The sequence below is a fragment of the Podarcis vaucheri genome (assembly GCF_965113315.1).
Source record: "Podarcis vaucheri genome assembly, chromosome: 9".
NCBI lineage: Eukaryota > Metazoa > Chordata > Lepidosauria > Squamata > Lacertidae > Podarcis > Podarcis vaucheri.
The window spans coordinates 35,230,152-35,251,479 of NC_138767.1; positions in this window are offsets into that span (position 1 = coordinate 35,230,152).

The window sequence follows — 21,328 nt, forward strand, 5'->3', positions numbered from 1 at the left end:
TTTGGGAAGGAGGGGACAAAATCAAATCTTCGAAAAATCATTTCTGGATGGGAAAAAGATGTTTACTTCATTTGGGGTGGTTGAGAGTTCTCCCCCTTTCTTTCCTTGGCATTTAAACATTCAAATAACCTCCATGCTACTCAGTCAATGCAAGGCTCTCTGCACTTCTTGGAACGCCTTCTAGGGATGGTGAGAAATTCAGTTCATTTCACATTCAAAACCAAATGTATAAAATTCACACTTTCCAAAACAATACAAAAACTGAAACAGACATCCATGAACATTTGCACTAATCTGGCTTTGCAGCGTAGTTCTCCAATCAATGTTTCCCAAAATGCAGATATTAAGTAAAAATGTGTGTTAAAATGAATATATTAGTGGAGATAAACATATAAAAATGCATTATATTAGGAGAAAATTATGGCAAGCATGCTGCTTTCCCTACATTCCAAGGATAAAATCATGGCAAGGGGGAGACCAGCCTGTCATTGTCCATCAGTCAGAAAAGGAGTGGTTGCAGTGAGCCTTCTGCCCTGCCACAGGTAGGTCACTTGGTTTCAACTGACAGTTGTCATGTGACTGTGGAGCTGAAGGACCAAACACTTTAGCCTCTGCCATTAGCCAGGGGACCAAGAGCTACAGGATGGTTGCTCCTAAGAAGAACATTGTGGCAAAGAAGAGACTAATCTGGCCCATCCACTGGCTAAATAAATTAGTAATTTATGTTTTGAGGGAAAATACCTTAAAATATATCTATTTAATATTATCTAAATGCAATATTTATGTGGATTCTTTTTTTTAAAAAAAGAACAACAACAGATTGATGCATAAACCAGAAGGGATAGGCATGTTTGAAATCAGGTTGGAATGGAAACAGTCAATCTCTAAAGAGTGCCATCTTCCATCAGTGCCCACATCAATGTTACCACTCTACTGGATCAGGCCAAAGGCCCATCTAGTTCAGCATCCTGTTCTCTCAGTGGCGCACCAGATGCCTATCGAGCCCTCAAGCAGGATGTGATAGCAACAGCATTCTCCCCACCAGTGTGTCACAGCAGCTAGTATTCAGGGGTCTACTGCAGGCTTCCTCAAACTCAGCTCTCCAGATGTTTTGAGACTACAATTCCTATCATCCCTGACCACTGGTCCTGCCAGCTAGGGATCATGGGAGTTGTAGGCAAAAAACATCTGGAGGGCTGAGTTTGAGGAAGCCTGGTCTACTGCCTCTGACAAGGCATTCCCTCATCAATTTTTCCACAGTGGTGACAATTGCCGTGTTCCACAATGATACTCACATGAGGAAGGGGAAGGGGCCACACTTGCAAGACTTACCCCCACTAATGGAACCTATGCTAGCCTCTCCATAAGGCTGTCCATGAGTTAACAGGGATAGCCTGCTAAGTGCATGGAAGCTGTCCCTATGTATTAGAACCATGAATGTCCAGATTTACAGCTGATGAGGACACATTATGTATATTTCAGGACTCTGTCCTGCTCCAGACAGGTCCTCATCCCATAGCCAGTATCGGACAGAGGCACAGGACAAGGGCAAGTGGATGCAACTTCATTCTCCACTCTACTTGCTTGCAGTTTGTTATTGAATGCTCAAATAGGATTAGTGTCAAAGCTGATACCAGTCCATGAGCTCCCTGTGATCTTCTGGCCCTTTCACCCATCATAATGACAGGCATTTTGCTAATATACTAAAGTTGATTTTCCTTTTATTTGCACTTTTCTCTAATCTCTCTTCTAAAGGGTAAAACGGCGGATATTGCTCTGCGTAGCTTCTAGCCTTGTTTGCATTCCTGTAGCCTCTTTGCTAGGAAATTAGCATCATCTGGAAAATCTGAGATAACTCAATGGCCGAGATGATTATATTCTAGTTTCCATCACCATTTAATATTACCCTCTCATGCTGAAGAAATAGCTTTCAAAGAACAATGAGTGATTTACACAGTATTGCAAATCAAAGCTTTCTCTGAAAATAGATTTGCTAAGCTACTGTTAATGTCAAGACTTTCTTATTTCCATTTATATTAAACAAGCAAAAAAAAATTAAAAATTAAATTCTATACTACATTGTAAGAGGTGGCACTAAATCTTTGTGTACACACATTTACATAGATGTGACTGATTAATATAATACATCAGGTGCTTACAAATCATGGGTGAATTACAACATCTATTCCTGCTGTGTTTTTGAATTGTAACTTATCCAATAAAAACTGTCATGGTCCCAGTTCCTTAAAAGCAAGGCTAGCAGCCATGAGAAAATGAGCTCCAATGGTTTATTTGCCTATAGAAAGTCTCAAGATCAGCTTCTAGCTTTTCATATGCTCAAAAAACAGCAATGCCTTTGGGCCCCGACTCTATTACCTCTTGAATCTCTGTATGGATCAAGCAAGTTCAGTCATGTGAATATTCAAGAGTAGGTGAATCATCTAGTTGCTGGAGCTCCTAACAATCATTTAATTTTTTTTTTATTTAACCATCCTCAACAATTTGATATCACCAGCAATTAAATCACTGCTGACCTCAACTCTTGATTATTGATGAACAAGTTGAAAAGTACAGACCTCCATACTGATCCCTGGGGACTCCACTTTCTATATCCCTTAATTGGGTGAACTGTCCATTTATTTCTACTCTTTGCTTCTTCTTCCTTAACCAAGCACTGATTTGTTAGGATCAGCAACTGGTTCAGGAACGGGAAGCAGAGAATAAAAATAAAATGGGCAGTTCTCCTAATGAAGGGATGTAGAAAGTGTCCCTCAATCCTCATCAATGTGAACAATATTGAACTAGATGGACCAATGGTCCTATGTTACTATGATTTACAGTGCAATCCTATACTTGTCTTTTCAAAACTAGATTCCACTGAGTTCAGTGGAGCTTAGCCCCAGATGAGTGAGTATAGGCTTGTAGCTAGGAGCAGCTTCTCTGATGGGGTAGAGTCACAGCAGTAGCTTCATGGTAACAGCACCACTGTCACCAACTGCAAGGGAGAGGCTCAAGATGGGGGTGAGGTCAAAGCTGGTAGCACATAGGTGGGTGTGGAAGGGCTCTGCAGATACATCTGCACAGCTGCAACCACAACCTTGTCCCTCTCTGTCCTAAGATGTAGCAGAAATGCTGCCACCAGGAGGCTTTTATTGCAGTGCTCCACCACTAGGCAAGTTGTTTCTGATTGCAGCCCTGTTTACTTATCTCTGCTTGTGGACAGAAAGAGTGGGGGGGATTCATCTGACAAAAGGATTGTGGCATAGCCATGAACGTACTTTTCAGGAGAGAGAAAACACCATCAATACCCGCTTCATTCAAACATACAAAACTATTGTTCTCTCCCTCCACCCCTCTATGTAAGACGGAAGTGTGTCAATGTAAGAAGCCAATAACATCTACAACAACTCTGTATTGGAAACGCTGCATGAAAACACATATTGCAGATGCTACAGAAATGGAGTCTAGGATAACTATGCCTAGAAAAGAAAGGTGAAGGTAGATTTGTTCCAGGGTGACCCATTTCTTTGCTTTCATAATGCTTTAAGCATCCATCTTGTCAGCGTAGAAGATGAAACATATTCTTCACTGTGTCTTGCTCTTTCCCCAGATAAATTAGCTTGTCATGGGCACCCTTAGCCAATGCATGATATGCCTAAACACAGCTAGAAGTGTTTTGCATTTGCTTGTGCTTGCTCAATCCAGCAACAAGAAATATCCCATATAATGTAACAGTGGTTCTCTGCTTGCTGCTTGTGCACTCAAGCATTGTAGCAAAGCTGGGAAATCATGAGCAGAATGCCAGCCAAATACCCCATGGGAATTTCTTTATTATGAAATAATAGGCACCATAAAACCTATATATAAAAAAACCTCAACCAAACTTATATCTGAAAGCATTAGTGGCAAGAAATACCATTTCCACTGACCCAAGTTTCAAGCCCATGAAACCAAATAATTTGCAATAACTTACAGGAGACTCAAAAGTTCTACTGGAAACTACACTAGTTTGATTCAGAGGCAGATTATTCTGTAGAATTCTATCATATATTTTCTACATCTCAGACTACAGTTCAAACTTCATACAAACTGTGGTGGCTCTTAGATTGTGGAACATAGTGTCCATGGCTTCTACTGGTAGGGGGTATTGTGTTTTGGCCAAATAATGAGGGAATCAGTGTGTTTCAGCTGTCTTCCCATGAGGGTTCAGCACCCCTGCCATTTTTGTCCTTTTCTGTGATGTATAGCTCTGTAATTCTCTGTTTCTTTAAGTCCATGGGCTTTGCAAGAAATAAGGCCATCTAAAATATTGTCTGAAAAGTTTTTAAATCAGAGTAGCAGAGGATATTTTTAAAAGTTAAAAGCTTCATTTACATGTTTAAAAAATTCTATGTTGCTATGCTTAAACAAAGCAAAGCAAAAGGAGCTCTTTAGAACTCTGTAGGCAATATCTTAGACCTGAAAAGCCTATTGGAAGACAAAGGGGCCGGAAAGAAAAGGCCAGGATGAAGATGCAAAGTTCTAAAAATGTTTCTGCAAGAATACACCACTTGGCCACCTCTTAATTATTTTAAGGTAAGAAAGAGCTAGAGGCAAACCGCTGCTCCCCATCTTCCTTGGGGGTTATGGAGGAAAGTGAATCCTTTTTTTCTCCCACATAAAGACTCTGAACCTTTGTTGTAACCCACTCTGGAAGGACTCCTGTGCCCATCAATTTAATCCAATTTGGCCAAAAGTACAAATTGTGATGGTCATTTTTAGATACCCTTTTATAGTGAATGGGGAACACAGAATTTCAAGCAGGAAGAGACACTGAGGCAGCATGCCTCTCCATGCATGCCAGCTGTCTTGAATTAAACCCAAGGTTGTTTAATGAGAATATCGCAGCAAATTTATCAGATCCCAATACTTAGTTGTACTTTGTTTCCTAAACCATATTCCACAATTGCCACATTTGGACATGCATATTAAATTTGAGCAGCTACAGCTGGCAACGTGGAGCTAGCTGCTTGTGTCTGGCTTTTATTGCCATATGCAAATGATCTATGCAGTATGATCCTGCGCATGTTTACTCAGAAGTAAGTCCTACCATGTTTAATGGGGTTTACATCCAGGTGTGGTAAGGATTACAGCCTAAGGCTAGAATCCTAGGCACACTAATTTGGGAAAAGCACTGAGCTGGGTTGAATTTTCTTTTGGTATACATGCCTAGATATGTACTGCATAATGCATAGTGCCAAGCTCCTACATTTGAAAATAGCAAGCATGCTTTTTATGACTCAGATTCTTCAGACTCAGATTCAGGTGTGAATTTCCACTAAAAGGCTATAGATCCTAGGCAACCTTTTATTACCTTTAAGTGACTGAAACCAATTGGAAGGTAAACATGATTAGCAATCTGAACCGTCGACAAAGTAATTGCCAGAAAAGTGAACTTTTTAACTGAATCCCATATTTAATTGAAATGGGAGGGGGGGTACCAATTCCATTATAATGAAATCCATGGAACTGTAGCACAGTTATTGGAGAAATATATTTTTAAACCTTTTAAAGCACACAATAACCACAGAGCTCAAATCTTGACATTACTGTCAAATAAGCAAATACCTATCTGACTAATTATGTCATAAATTTCTATCCCAGCATCAAAGGTCACCGAAACAGAGCATTTGGATGTTAGTAGCTGATTGCAGTGCAATGTTTTAGAATGTTTTCTGTGGAAAATATATCAGAACCATGGCCCAATTAGAGGTGAGAGACCAAGCCATATTGAATTTATTTCAACAGAAAATAATTAAGAGATGTAACATTGTAAAGGGTATGCCATGGCACCAATTTCTATGGACACAGATGTATGCAAACCCTCATTAGTGTGCATGGTAAGGGTTTCTTAGTAAGTCAAATGCATACACCCACTTATAACAGTAAAAGGCAACCTCTTACCTACTTTTGCTCATTTCCATACTTTGTCAGCAGCACGGCAGGTAAACTGGGGGCAGAAAGGAACCTCTAATTGCTGACTCACATGAAAGCCAGCTATCAGAAATGACCATTTAATCTGTAATGAATGAAAGACAGGAGCAAATTTAGTTCAGTTTTTCTTTTAAGAAAACAGTCAACATAATGAATAGGCCTCATTGTCATCACACCATTCACCATTCATTTTGGGGTGGGGGTACTTTAACTGGGAGTCCTCTCAAAGGCTGGAATTTCCCTCTGGTGACTGTCATTTATATAGTGTATTCCAGAGCATTTGGGGAAAAGGGACAGATTACTAACTGCATTGTCTCCTGATGTTTACACAGAAACTCACTTTAAGGTTGAGTTAATGGTAGAACAAAACGCTATCCCTGATTAGGCCTGCATAATGTCTTTGAGTCTCATATGCCACACCCCTCCACACCCTTCACCAGCCTTGCTTTGCACCCTCTTGTAATGTTTTTGCCTGGCTGGAATGTATCCTTGAAACAACACCTCTTGCTTTCCTGCATGGAGTATAGAAAAGTGTGTATAGAAACTATGCAACTGTACACAGGTAAATAACATTACATCACTGGCATGCAGGTCCCAGAAAGTTGCCCAGAATGTACTGTGGCTAATAGATTTCTGTTCAACAAACTGAAGGGGGACACATCCAAAGCACTGCCTTACGAAAGGTGGTCTTTGACATTGAGTCTTTGACCAGCCATATTGATGTTATTCTGCATTTCTATGGTTCTGTGGTATGGGACAGCACATTTGAATGCATGCACACAATATACATTGAGTGGAAATGAGTTGCTATCCAAGGCTTTGGGGACCTGGGACATGACTATGCTCTTAGGCAGGGGTTGGCAACCTAAGGCCCATGGGCCACAAGCAGCCCACGGCGGTCGTTTAATCGGTCCACAAGCCGCCTGCTCAACGAGTCCCTGCCCGCTGTGCTAAACTGGTGCAGCACAGCGTGGGGACTCGCTTCCGCGGTGCTGGAAATTGTGTCTGCGCAGACGCTGGAAATTGCGGCCGTGTGTGCTCATGCCACAAGCGATCCAGCCCTCGGAGGGATCTCTGCTGGAGTGAGCTTGCCCAGGCGAGGTAAACCTTGCCGACCCCTGCTCTAAGGCAGTAATTTGGAAACAGCCAATATCTTCTTTGCCTGGGAGCTTTTTCACCAAATCACAACCAAATTTGTACATTTCATAAAACCTTAGTGCAGAGACACCAAGTGCCACTTTTATTATGGCAGAAGATGCCTAAGCACTTAGCCAAAGTATAAATCTGAATATGACTAAACAGGTAATTTCAGGGAAAGGGAAAATTATTATTTTTGCTGTAACTTCTGTGAGTGTTTTCAAATTGTGAGGCTATTTCTTAAAATTCAGGGAAAGTGACAGAAATTATTATTCTTGCCAGCATGTGACATTCTGATAATATTTCACTAGTGCTGAATGGTTTTTGTTGCCTCCTGTCTTATACTTGCAGCTATTTTGTCATGGAACAATTAGCTTTGAGTTGAACGCAGTGGTTGCCAACGTATGAAATTTAGTTTTCCTGCTGGGTAGAAAACTGGGAGAAATTTCCTGCTGCTCTGCCAAGCCTGAGGTGATCATCAGTAATCCTGCAGGCTCCCTCTGCTCTTCTGGTGATAAATACTTCAACCGATTTGGCTAGCTCTTGAGTCCCCCCACCCCCATTTTATGTGCTGATTTAAAGCAGGGGATCTTTGATTTCTCTGTTCACACAATTATTATTGTTGTATATTCTACAGCTTTTGATGAGGCTGGTGAGTCTTTTTTTAGCAGTGTCTGTGGTTGCAAATGCTTTGCAACATTGTTCAACACCGTAGGAGCATTACCTGCATATGCATGCTTAAAAACTGGCCACCCATGGGTAGCATTTAGGAATAACATATATCCTACAGTGTACCCTAAGAGGCAAATAGGTGCACTTCTTTTAAGCTAAGTAAAGGAAAGCTTTCACAACAAAAAATGTCAAAATGCATTTCCCCCAAATTGGAATATACATATTCATATTTACATCTCTAGATGAAACACAAACACACACAACTACAGAGAGCATATTGGACAAAGTTGGAAAAAAAATCACAGCCAATGAGTAGGCTTCTGTGAAACTTATTCAAGTTGAACGAGTCCTGCGTAGATTCTCTCAATGTGACTCAGAGGGTTCCATAAAATTTACGGGCAAAAACAATATTCTGTGAAGCTAAGGAACAATGAGGGAATGTCTTCTTTAGAAATTTACAAGGGCCAAGAAGTGAAAATGGTCACTTGACGGACAATAAACTTTACCCAATTTCCGCCATTCAGAACTGGTAAAGTACAAGAATCATGTAGAAAAATCTATCTAGAAATGGTGGGAATGTTGCTGGTAGGGGTGATTCATCAGGTGACAAAGGGATACATTAAACATGTATTGGATAGAGTTGAACTCTCCTTCAAAGACCAGGGTCCCAGCTGGGACAGGACGATATGGGATTGAGGGGGCAACTCCCATCTCTTGCGGGGGTGCAATTAGTGCCAGCACCGTCCGTCAAGAGTTTGGGTGTAATCTTCGATACCTCCCTCTCTATGGAGGCGCAGATTACAGCTATAACAAAGGCGGCATTTTTTCATCTCCGCCAAGCTAAGCAGTTGGCCCCTTACCTCTCTCGCCCTGACCTAGCCACTGTGATCCATGCGGCGGTCACCTCCAGACTGGATTATTGTAACTCGCTCTACGTGGGGCTGCCCTTGAGACTGACCCAGAAACTCCAGCGGGTGCAGAATGCCGCAGCGAGACTCCTTACGGGGTCCTCGCTGCGAGATCACATTCATCCGGTGCTATACCAGCTGCACTGGCTCCCGGTGGAGTACAGGATCAGGTTTAAGGTGCTGGTTTTAACCTTCAAAGCCCTATACGGCCTAGGACCCTCGTATCTACGGGACCGCCTCTCCTGGTATGCCCCACAGAGGAACTTACGGTCCTCAAATAAAAACATCTTGAAGGTCCCAGGCCTCAGAGAGGTTAGGCTGGCCTCAACTAGAGCCAGGGCTTTTTCGGCTGCGGCTCCAACCTGGTGGAACGCTCTGTCACAAGAGACAAGGGCCCTGCAGGACTTGACATCTTTCCGCAGGGCCTGCAAGACAGAGCTGTTCCACCAGGCCTTTGGTTAGGGCACAGCCTGACTCCCTCCTTTGGCAATCCTTACAATACTTTAGTTTATGGTTGCCATCAATTCTGATTTTAATTAATTCTTATGATGTTTTTATAATGTTGCACTATTTTAGTGTTGTTAGCCGCCCTGAGCCCGGCTTCGGCTGGGGAGGGCGGGATATAAATAAAATTTATTATTATATTATTATTATTATTATTATGGACACATTTTTAGATGTAAATACATTTACATCAATGTGATGTAGGGGTTTAATTTTTTATTATTATTCTTTTTAACTTCATCAAAGGTAAAAAGCCTCTCTAAAGCAATTGGTCACTTGAGCTGCTCTGGAATATGGCAGCCATCTGCTGTAGGCACCACAGGGAATTTTTTAAACAAGTGAAGTGTGTGGAAATCCCTTCTCAGCCCCAGTGAACACACACACACACACACACACACACACACACACACACACACACTGATATCAGTCTCCTCAAAATGTCCTGGTTTCCATTTGGGGAAACCAAAATACAGATTTAGATGTTGTGAGTGTTCTCCTCTAGACTCTGATTTAGGATTTGCCATACTGTTTTAAGCAAAACATGTGTCTATGCAACCCATACAGCTTAATCAGAAATTTACTTTTAAGAAGTGTCAAGACTTTAAAGCTCTTGAGTGCAGACTTGGGCAGGGAGAAGCAGCAGCAAAAGACTTCCAGGGTTTTAGAAACCATTTTGACAAAGAGCTGCAGCGGTGGAATTCAGAGTGGGCACAGTACAACTAATTATGATCTTGCATTAACCACACAGCTTACACAAACTGTTATGAGTTTGAGGTGTTAAACTCTAAACCAGACCCCTTTGTTCTCTAGATCCAGCAAGCATTTAAAGCTAATCAAACCAAGCTAGCTTCCTAGTGAGGTGATGAGTGATTAAGGGGCTAGGTGCAAGATCAAATGGTGGGGTCCCCTCCCTCAACAGATAAAGCCAGAGTTTAGAGACTTGGGCAATGATGTGAGCTGCAGGAAAAGCAGCAGGCTGGAGAAAGAGCCTGAGTCATGCTTGATTTCTGTTTGAGTTCAAGGTTGTGTATATAAAGCATATATCATAAAGATACCACAGTCTCCACTGTGCCTCATTCCTAACCCAGGTAAATGTCTGGAACCCCTGGAATTTCACACCACTATGAGATTGGGGTAGTGTGCAACAGTACAGTAGGTCTACAACTCACACTTATTTTTCTTTTGCATTCACTGCTTTAGGCAGATCACAAATAGATAGATAGATGATAGATAGATAGATAGATAGATAGATGATAGATAGATAGATAGATAGATGATAGATAGATAGATGATAGATAGATAGATGATAGATGATAGATAGATAGATAGATAGATAGATGATAGATAGATAGATAGATAGATAGATAGATAGATAGATAGATAGATAGATAGATGATAGATAGATGATAGATGATAGATAGATAGATAGATAGATAGATAGAGATAGGAGACAGTAGATACTTGCTTACCATGAGATACCATGAGATATCATGGGGTGTCCGAAGGATATTCCTGTACAGAAACAACTTTTAAACCCCTGTGCCTTGCTTACAGGGCTCTGGGACAATTGCACAAGGTCACTTGTAGACTCCAGTGGTATCTTGTGGAGCCATCCAAGATCTCACAAGACCTTGGATGGCAGGGCTGGTTGCATAATTTTGCCTTTGTGTGTGGACCCCTGGAATGTAACCCCAGAGTAAATTGCAGGCCTACGCTACACATTTCTAAGTGATAAGTTAAAAAAACAGTTCTGTTCATCACACACACACGACTATCCAAAAAAGTGTTCTGTGAAATCTTGAAAACATATCCCAAAGTCCTCCATTTTGTTTCATACAAATATCCATCTTCTGTGTAATAGAATTGACTCAGAGGCAGAGAGGTAGGCATATAACAACACATAAATGAGCAAATTAGGATATAAAGCCTATCTTGGTTGTCTCCTATACCAGTGTCTTATCTATGCTTCATTATATAATATGGTCATTTAACCAAATGCTAGAAATCAGAATGTGAGGAAATATGTCTAAGTGTTATACAATAAGAAGATAATTTGTATGTAGTAAACGGAAAGTGAGTTTCTCAGGCTGCTGTACTTGTATTTAGCAAGTGAACAGATTGGACCAATAAATGTCTGACCTTTTAATAATTTTCCCAATTATCTTTACACAATAATTTCTAGATTAGGGTACTGTGCAAAGGGAGGGCTTGAGGGTTTTTTAATAGATGGAGATTATGTCATGCTGTTTTAAAGAAATACAGATGAGAAATATGGAAGAAAAATGTAGATTGCAATATAATTACTGCAATGTGAAATCATATGTCTGAATTCATGACTGGTGTTTGGTGCATAAGAAGAAGAAAAAATGTGAAGATAAATATGCCAGAAATGAATACAAGAAAATGATCAACCATAAAATGGGAAGAAAAGAAATGTAGAGGTTTAACGATACAGCACTGGACTGTGATCACTCTCTTTTATTCCCAAACACTTTATATTTTTTTCTGACATCTATTACTTTTCTTACATATTTACATTTATAAATACTTCTGGTTGATGATAATAATTTTTACAGCACAATATTGATTCATTTGCCCAGCAGCCCAGAGGTTTAAAAGCAAGTTCAGAAAGCCAGAGTTCAGATAACAATTTATGCTAACAATGGAAATAAACTGTAGGCATTATTCCCTCTTATATAGTGGAGGTGCAGTTACCCTCACCACCTCCCCTTCTGCAAAGATAACATAAGAGTTGCACCCTAAGGGATGGGGTTGTGGGGGGGGGGGAAGCTGTGACTGATTGATTTTATGTTGCCTCATTTTTCATCTGCTCCTTGAATTAGTGTACCATCTGGAAATGTTGGAGTTTGGTTGCCCATTGGGGTTGTGAATCTGGGCAGGTAAGGAAAGTGAGGAGAAATATATCTATATATATATTTTTAATACATTTTTATTAAGATTTTTAAACAAGCACAAAAACACAAACAAACACAACACAAATAACAAGTATAGTTTCAGATCCTTATTTTCTTAACATCTTTCCCTGACTTCCCCACACCTCCCCTTCGAGAGCCAGTGTGGTGTAGTGGTTAAGAGCGGTAGTCACGTAATCTGGGAAACCGGGTTCGTGTCTCCGCTCCTCCACATGCAGCTGCTGGGTGACCTTGGGCCAGTCACACTTCTGTGAAGCCTCTCAGCCCCACTCACCTCACAGAGTGTTTGTTGTGGGGGAGGAAGGGAAAGGAGAATGTTAGCCGCTTTGAGACTCCTGAAGGGGAGTGAAAGGCGGGATATCAAATCCAAACTCTTCTTCTTCTTCTTCTTCTTGTATTCCAATTCCAATAGTTAGCTCAGCAAGTTCTTATCTCCAGCTTTAACCTTATTATTATTATACTTAATTCATCTTAATTAACCAATTTTAACTTATAGACCTCAATTTAAACAACAATACTCATTCTTTACACCCTTTTCTAAGGTTGACCCAAATTCCCTTCCACAAATTTCCCAATTACAAAACACAATAACAGAATATATTAATTACAAAACACAATAACAGAAAGACAACATATAATTATGCACCCTTTGGATTCCAAAACTCTCACCCCCCCTTTCCCGGTTTCGATCCCCAAAGAATGTCCATCAGTCCATCAACTATCAGCCTGGAGATCTCACGTCCGAGGCCCTCAAATCTCTCTCAGTCCTTCTCTGCCGGTTTTTTTGGTAGTCCTTTATATTAGACCTCAAGTCTTGGAGAAGCTCTGTCCCAAAAGGGTCTATGTTTCTTCCAACCAGGCCTCCATGTTCAAAAGTGGAGCCCAAATCTTGTTTCTTGTTGCTTTTAAGTCCAAATGTCCCAAAGGCTCCAACTTTCACCTTGATCAAATTTGTAATCCATAGGTCTTCAACTCTCCCCATAGGGAGATCCCTCCATTCTTCATTCTCCAACTCAAACCAAACTCTCATCATCCAGGTCTTGTTTTTCGCATCTATCTTAGCAGGCCTCTGACTCTCCTTTGTCGTCTGCGGCATTACAGCTCCACCTTCCCACTCCTCTGAAACAGCACATATCTCTTCTTGTTCAGCTGCATAGGTTTCTTGAGTCAAGTCCTTGACACATTCAGCAAGTTTGTTTACTTTTAAATTCAAAGTTGTAGCATTTGTAGCCAAAGCTTCACTCTGACCTTGTAATTTTCCCATGAGAAAAAACATTCTATCCAGCTCAGCCTGTATTTTTCCACTTGCAGCCATTGTAATGTCTCAGAACCCCCTCTAGAGGGATTCTAGTTACTTAATATTCCTTTCAACTCCAATCCAACATTCGAGTTAATTTGTTTCAATTCTTCTTTATTTTCAACAGTTTAAAGTCAGATTGTAACAAAAATAACCAGCAAAGGTAGCAGAAACCATTTTTTTTTCCTTTTCCAGCTTTGACAGCTAATTTGACAGCTGTCAAACTCTTTATGTCTCCTCAGCAGGTTCTCTCGTGGATTACTCCCGGGTCCCGGGGGGTTGCACTTCAGCTCTTAAAATCAGTTCTTATCCTCCAGCAAAGTTACTTATACTGCCAAGTCGTGGAATTAATATCTTTTATCCCAAAAAGAGAAGGATCTTCTCTCAACCTTAGTTATCAATTCTTGCTTTATTTTATCTACAGAAAGGGGAGACGGACTTCCTTTTAGCACCTCCCCCGATCGTGCCAAATTCAGGGGGGGGAAAGATTTTTAGTTCCAATTTCCGTACTACTCACGGGTTGTTACTTTTAGAGTCCAAATGTTCAAAGAAAGAAGTCAGCACTCTCCAGCCATGGCATGCGGCTTCACTCCGTAGAAGAAGAAGTCTACTCCCAGCACCACGCCACTCTCCGTCCCCCATTCCGAAGCCTTTAAAGAGGCTTCTTTGCGGGTCAGGGAGGGCGCAAATGGTGCCCGCCGAGTCACCAAGTCCACAGGCTTCAGCGCCTGTGGTTTCTGAGGGTGTCTAGCAGAGGAGCACGGAAGCAAGCAGGCAAGCAAGCTGAAAGACGCTGTTGCTGAATGCTGTGGAGCTGTGAGCTGAGAGCAGCAAGGAATCGTTTCTCCACGCCAGAGGAGCTGGTGCTTTTGTAAGTACAGCTTGGGGCCCACTTGGGAGAACGGGAGAAGATGGCGGACGGCCATGAGTCATTCTCCGTGCCTTTCGAAAAGTTAAACGGCCAGGAGGTGATTCAAGCTCCGTTTGAACAGCTTGAGGAACTCACCGCCCAAGCGTGGAATACCTGGGCAAGATGGGTGAGAGCGTGGTTCATAGCCACAGATGTTTGGGACATTTCCCAGAGGGAACCAGTGCAACTGGTGGACAGAGATGCAGGAAAGCTGAAGTCTGTTTCTCTGGAGGAGAAAATGCAGAGGGAGAAAGCTATGAGAGCTGAGGTCTGCATGTTGAGAGCAGGTGTTCATGCAAATTTGCAACATCACCTGGATGGCGTTGAATCTGCGTGTGAGGCCTGGAGTGTGCTGAAACGTCTGTGTGAAGGCTCAGCAGGAGGCCTAGGGCAGATGGAAGCTGAAAGCCTAGAGATGGCTGGAGCCCCTGTTCCTGATGATTTAGCCTCAAGGAGTGCTAGTGAGCAAGTCGGGGGGGGCGGAAAGTTCCAAAGGCAAGTTTGAAAAGTTTTCCACTGAATCTGCTGGAATGGAGCGGCAGTTCAGGGGGGGCGGATCTGGCAAGGAGTGCTTTTCCGGAAGAAGGAGAAGGAGGCCAGCTGGGAGGCGCACCAGGCAGTGTTTTTCCACTGGATTTCGTCGGTGCTACGTGTGTGGATCTCACAGTCATTTCAAAAGAGACTGCCCACAGAAAGCGAGAGCAGCTGCACAGGAAGGCTTCAAGGACACCTTCCATGGGAATCAGTCGGGTTTCCATGGGAACCAGTCTGGAAGGGGAGGTCAGCGTGGGAACGCAAGAGAAGGACGAGGAAAACAACGTGAGGAGATTTATCAGATCACGGCTAGTCTGGCGTTGGCTGAAGACCGCTGTGGGGCAAGCCAAGAGCTAAGTTTTGTTATTGACTCTGCTGCTAATCGCAATTTGATTCCAGAGACACCTGCTGTCGAGAGGTGGAACTGCACGGCAATACCTGCCGGGAAAACTGTACTGTTTGCAAATGGACAGAAAAGAAATATGACTAATGCTGTAAATTTGCATTTTTGTATTTTACAGGAAACGTTGGAGTGTTGTACTGTTCCTGGGATGCACCACTGTCTTTTATCTGTGCCTTATTTACTGAAAAAGGGATTTACGGTTTGTTTTCAGGGTGATGTTTGCACAATCTCCAAAGGAGGGAGGATGCTTGCCAAGGTTAAAAAGGGGCAGAATGATCTCTTCATTCTTAAAACGTCTCTGGAGGGTGGTGGGAAGGTTGAGAAAGCACAAGCACTGCGTGCTACAATTCCCAATCATGATTCATGCGTACATGCTTGGCATACACGAACAGCTCATAGTTCTCTAGAAGAACTACAGGTGCTGCCGGAAGTTTCCAAAGGTTGTAAGATCTCAGAATGTGGACATGCTGTAAGTTGTGAAACATGCAAACTGGCAAAGGTAAAAGGTTGCAGTTATCCAAAGGTTGAGAGGATAACCACTAGGCCTTTTGAACTGATTCACATAGATTTGTGGGGTCCTGTAGAGGAACCAAGTCTGGGAGGGTCAAGGTTTCTGCTTATGATGCAGGAGGATTTTACTCAGAATTCCTGGATACATGGTCTCAAATCCAAGGATGATGCAGCACAGCTGATCAAAGGGTGGATTGAGGGGGTGGAACAAAGGTTTTCCACCAAAGTGCAAGCTGTCACAAGTGACAGAGGAGCTGAGTTTACAGGTTCTGCTTTGCAGAAGTACTTTCACAAGAAAGGGATACGTCACACAGTGACTTCACCCAATCAGTGGGGGGTGGCAGAGCTGAAGTGTCAGGCTCTGGTTAAAACTGCACAGGTGTTGCTGGAAGACTCTGGGTTACCTCCAAGGTTTTGGCTGGAGGCAATCAAGTATGTAAGCTTCACCTGGAATCGCACCTACAATTCCATGGTAGGGGACACACCATTTGGTTTGTTGCATGGCAGGAAACCCCAGATTCATTTTTTGCGTATGTTCGGGTCACGTGCGTCTGTGCCGGTACCTGCTGCTTTGCAGGGGCCAGATGGATCCAAGTTCCGAAAAATGATCTTCTGTGGGTATGAGCCAACAGCGAGTGCATGGAGGTTTGCATTTCCATCAGGTGATCAGAGTAAGTTACTGATCAGTAAACACGCTGAGTTCTATGAGCAGGATAAAAAGACACAAGCTGCTGTCAAGCGTGATGTTCTTTCAGAGTGTCTCTCTGATTCAGAACAGGAAGATTCTGAGGGGGAGGAAGGAGAGGCTGAGTCTGATGATGACGATCAGACAACTGACCAAAGTCAGGAACAGGAGGAGGTATCGGTAGTTTCTCCACAAGATGTTAGGAGAACACCCAAAAGCGAGCCCAGTTCCCCTGTGAGTGTAATGGAGAGGATTCGAAAACGTTTTAAGTCAGAGGGGGAATCCCGTGATGCTGAGGACACATTTCCTGGTGGCAGTGAGTCAGAGGTAACATCTGAGTTTATGCCCAGAAGGTCTAGTCGCACAACAAAGGGCATTCCACCTGAAAGGTACCAGGCAACATGTGCGTGGGCGAAATTCACACAGTGTGATTCTGGAAGTGTTGAAAGGGTTCAACAGGTGCCTGGGAAAAATGCTGGGAAGCAGCACAAGGCAAAGGGTAAGGTGTTGAGCTCGAAAGGGTCTTGTCAGAAGGTGCAGCAAGGGGGGGTGTTGAGGTTGGAACTTAACGGGTTAAGTTCTTCCCATGATGCCACACCATTCTGACGTCAATTTTGGAAGCTTGGGAGGAGCTTGGGAAGAGTATGCCAGTCCCACTCTGTACTTTGTGGGGAAAGGATGCAGTTTTGTCATGGCTGCAAATAGTCCTGGAAATTCCTGAGAAATGTTGGAATAAAAGCTGTAAATAGACAAACCTGGACTGTGTGTGTTTGTCTGGAAGCCAAGCTACGTGACAGTTCTACACCGCTGTGCTATCTCTGTTACGGCGTGACTGAGAGCTCGGAGCAGAGCGTGCGGCAGGAGAAGTGTGCCGGGCAGTAAAGAGCTAATTGAGGATCGCAAATCAATTAGCGGGGGTCGCGCCAGATCAATCAAATTCCACACTTTGCGGGTCAGGGAGGGCGCAAATGGTGCCCGCCGAGTCACCAAGTCCACAGGCTTCAGCGCCTGTGGTTTCTGAGGGTCCCCGCGTCGCCGCGGCGGCAAGACCCATCCTCTACAGAGCCGATTCCCTCCGGAGCTTGGAGGGAATCCGCCATTAGCCTTTCGCGCTAACCCAGAAGTCCGAAATATATCTGTGTATCTCCTCAATCGTGCATCCAGCCTGGGGATAATCTGGGGCTGCTCTTTAAGGGCTATCATGCAAAATTTGGGTAAGTGCTAGACAGTAGGGCCTGGGTGCATGTGTTGGGTTCAAACCCAAAGTTCACCTAGTGTCATGGACTGGCTGGATGCAGAGGAATGGAATCAGCTGGGGAACCACCAAGGAAGATGTCTCAGAGCCCAGGGAGCAACAACGAGTGGTCTGAGGGAGCAGAGGGAAAAGACGGCAAAGAGGAGTTTTTAGAAGCTGAAGAGTTAACAGGGGCTGATGAGCTGGGTAGAGTCTGTGGTAGAGAGAAGTCAAGAATCAGAGGCAGAAGCAGGTGAGTGAGAGGATTGTGAGGCTAAGAGACAGAGATGAGTCAGGCTGGTGAAGAGTCATGGGAGTCTTCCCCTCCTGCTGTGATAAGCTCCCCTTCCCCCTTTCTTCCAGAACCAGGAGAGGGCTGAAATGGGCAAAACAGAGACAGGCTGCATGCATGTGCAGTCTCCAATTGCTAGGGGAGGAGGGGACTTAGGTAGCTGGAGGGAGACAAGGACTTTTATTCTCAGCAATTGATTCTTGGGGTAATACCTATGAGTACCAGGGATGAGCTGCTGTGCTCATTAGGCCTGATACTCAGCCAAGTTTGTGAAGATTGTGTATTGCTAATAAAGAGTTAACTCCAACTTTCAACAGTGTGATTTACTGTAGGCTTGCTCTGTGACACCTAGCAAAGAGGGAATCATTTCCTCCCCATCTTTACCTTGGAAGCCACAGCCTTTGGCTGCATCACATCCTCAGGTTTCTGGAATGATGCTTCTTTCCCAGCGTTTTCAAAGATGAATCATGGGAGAACAGAAGCACGTCTGTATGAAGGGTGGCAACATGACTAATGACATCCACTGTTATGTCACACCATGCCCACTGGTGTGAATGAAATTTAGTGTGACACAACAGTGTATCGATCAAAAAGCCACTGTTCCATAATGCAACAAAGAATATAGCTTCAAAGGAATGTTAGAAACTGGGAGAGCATTATAACATGGAAAACTAACACAATAATCCCCACATCTGAATGTACCCCGAATCATCAACTGCTCACAGTTCATGAATTCGTCTAATTGGGTTGCAGTTCCTCCAAGTTGTTATATTTCCCCACTCCATGTTTTGCCTCATGAATCATATTTGTGAGTGTGGGAGCAAAATATTGTTTGCCAAAATATGGATAAACGGAGTTCAGGAATTTCACTTGCTTCTGTGTTTCTCTTACATTCCAAAGCTCTCTGGTTGAAGACATGGAACAATGGATTATTGTTACTGTTTATCAGCAAATAAATAACTTACATAATATTAACACAAGGACTTCCATGTTTTAATATTACCTCATTATTCTCAGCAATGTAATTATATTTAGAGATGCATTTTCATGCTTAAAATATATTTTAAGTGCTCTGCTGGATGTGGCAAAATCATTTGTTAGAGGGTGTGCTTTTTCTGAAGGACAAAATGCTTTTTCGTAAGTAAGATTCCATCAATAAAAATATCCTGCTTGAGTCTCTATTTTAAACTGGAAGGACAGGAATGCATGTAAACCTTTTTGGACAAGGTAGCTAGCATTGGATAACAAGATGAGAGGTGTTCTGCAAACTTGCCAGGAACTAAGCTGCATGAGTGATGTCAGGTCAAAATGAAGTCCTTTATGCTCACTCCAAAATCAGTTGGCAACCAGTGCAGACTATGGAACACAGGTGTAATGTATAAAGTGCCAGTTAATAAGCAAACCACTCCCAACTGTCTTCATCCATCAAGGCGCATCTGGCAGTTTCACTCTAAAGAAGCAAGCCAGCAAATAAATAAGCAACCATGGACTCTTTGATCATTTCTGGTCCCATGGCCTTCAAAATATAGAGACACCTTAACCCAAAGGTTTTCAACCTCTTTCAGTCAATGGCTCCCTTGAACAGCTACATTCTTTCTGCAGCTCTCCTGTGGGGAAATGTGCTCTGAGCCTCAGAAGTCCAGTTATCTCACCCTTTGTCTGCAGAGCCAGCAGCCCCGTACCTCTTTTCGAACACCTTCCGTTGTGGAGTGTTCTCTCAGCCTCCTTTCCTCTCTCTTCTCCTTGGGAGTCCTCTGAGCAGCAGCCTCCACCACCACTGGTCTCTGAGATTCCCCCCACCTCAAAGAGAGATGCCTCCTCGAGCTGCCCCCAGGGGCCTAGAAAGAGGATGCCCCCAGCCTTAGCAGCCTGTTGGAGACTGGCCAAAGGGAGGCAGGAGGCGGCAGCAGGCACTGCTGGGCCTGCATGGCAGAAAGGCTCCCTTTGGCACTGGGCACTCAGCTCCCAGGTGGGCACTGCACACAGCAAGCACAAGAAAGGCCAGCACTGCACCTGCCTGCCTGCCTGCCTGCCTGCCCGGCCTCGCACTTGTCCACCTGTTCCCACCAGCAAGGGCTGGTGGACTGGCTGGGTGGGTTCCCTCACCCATTTGCTTGCTTATTCTGAGGCTGCCTTAGCTCCTGGCCAGCCCCAGAGGCACCATTCACCTATGGAGCTTGTAGCCAAGGCTGCTTCAAAAAAACAAAAGAAAACAAAAACAGCTGTGCAAGCCTTTGGGAGGCAAAGACATGAGGAGGGAGGGAAGGAAAGAGGGACAGAAGCCAGTGTTGCCTGTGGCACACCTGACCATGGCGCACTGGTTGAAAACCCCTGTCTTAACCCTTTCAGGCATTTCTCTCCATTTTATTGACATAATGTGGAAAGAAGCAGGAGGGCCACCTATTCTCATATGGATCTATGCCAGTCTCTTCCTCACGCAACCCACATTTGGAGGAAGGTCTGAAAGGGGAGCCTGTCAAATATACACAATCTGTTCCCATTATCTGGAACAGCTCTGCCGGTGGATCAGCCAGGTGAGGGTAAGTGTTATACAGTGGTGTACATAAAGGGAGGAGATTCGCTTTCCCAGTGGCAACTGCTTAGGGCTGTACAACCATCTGTCCAAAGCCTAGATTCTGAACCAAATTGGCCCAAGTCAGGTTCATATCAGCCATCATTAAACATGTGTTGGGGAAGGGGGAGAATAAGGAGAAGGGGACACAGACTAATGTTTAAATCTCTGGTTATCATTATAATTATTATATATTGATTTATACATCATATTTCCCAGCTGGGGCAGCTCCTAATTTGTTCCAGGGCTCAGATCCAGGTCATGTTGAATGTGGATCATCCTGTGTCAGATTGGAGGCTATCCAAAGTGCTGGGTTGGGTCCCAGATTGGCTCTGGGGGACTTGGGCACAGTCTTACCATTGTTATCTATACCCTGCTCTTTAAGACATCTACATCACACATGTGCACATGTACACACCCAAATGCCTATTTATTTGTAATCAAAGTGACGGAGTTCCAGTAAACAACAGTAATGTCCCCAATTCAATCCCTGGTATCTCTAAGTGACACTAGGAACATCTGAAACCCTGAAAACCACTCTTAGCCATTGCTGGCAATATGGACCTAGATTGACCGATGTAAGGCAGTTTCTCATGTTATTCAGGCCTCAAGGAGTGACACAATGTAGTTGACATAAGGGACAGTTATGGGAAGGGGAAAGGAGGGGAAAATAGGTGTGAGATACATGCTGGGGCAATGTGCTTGAGAGGCATGACTTGTATGTTATTCACATGAATGCTCACAAAAACATTTAAAGCCAGTGG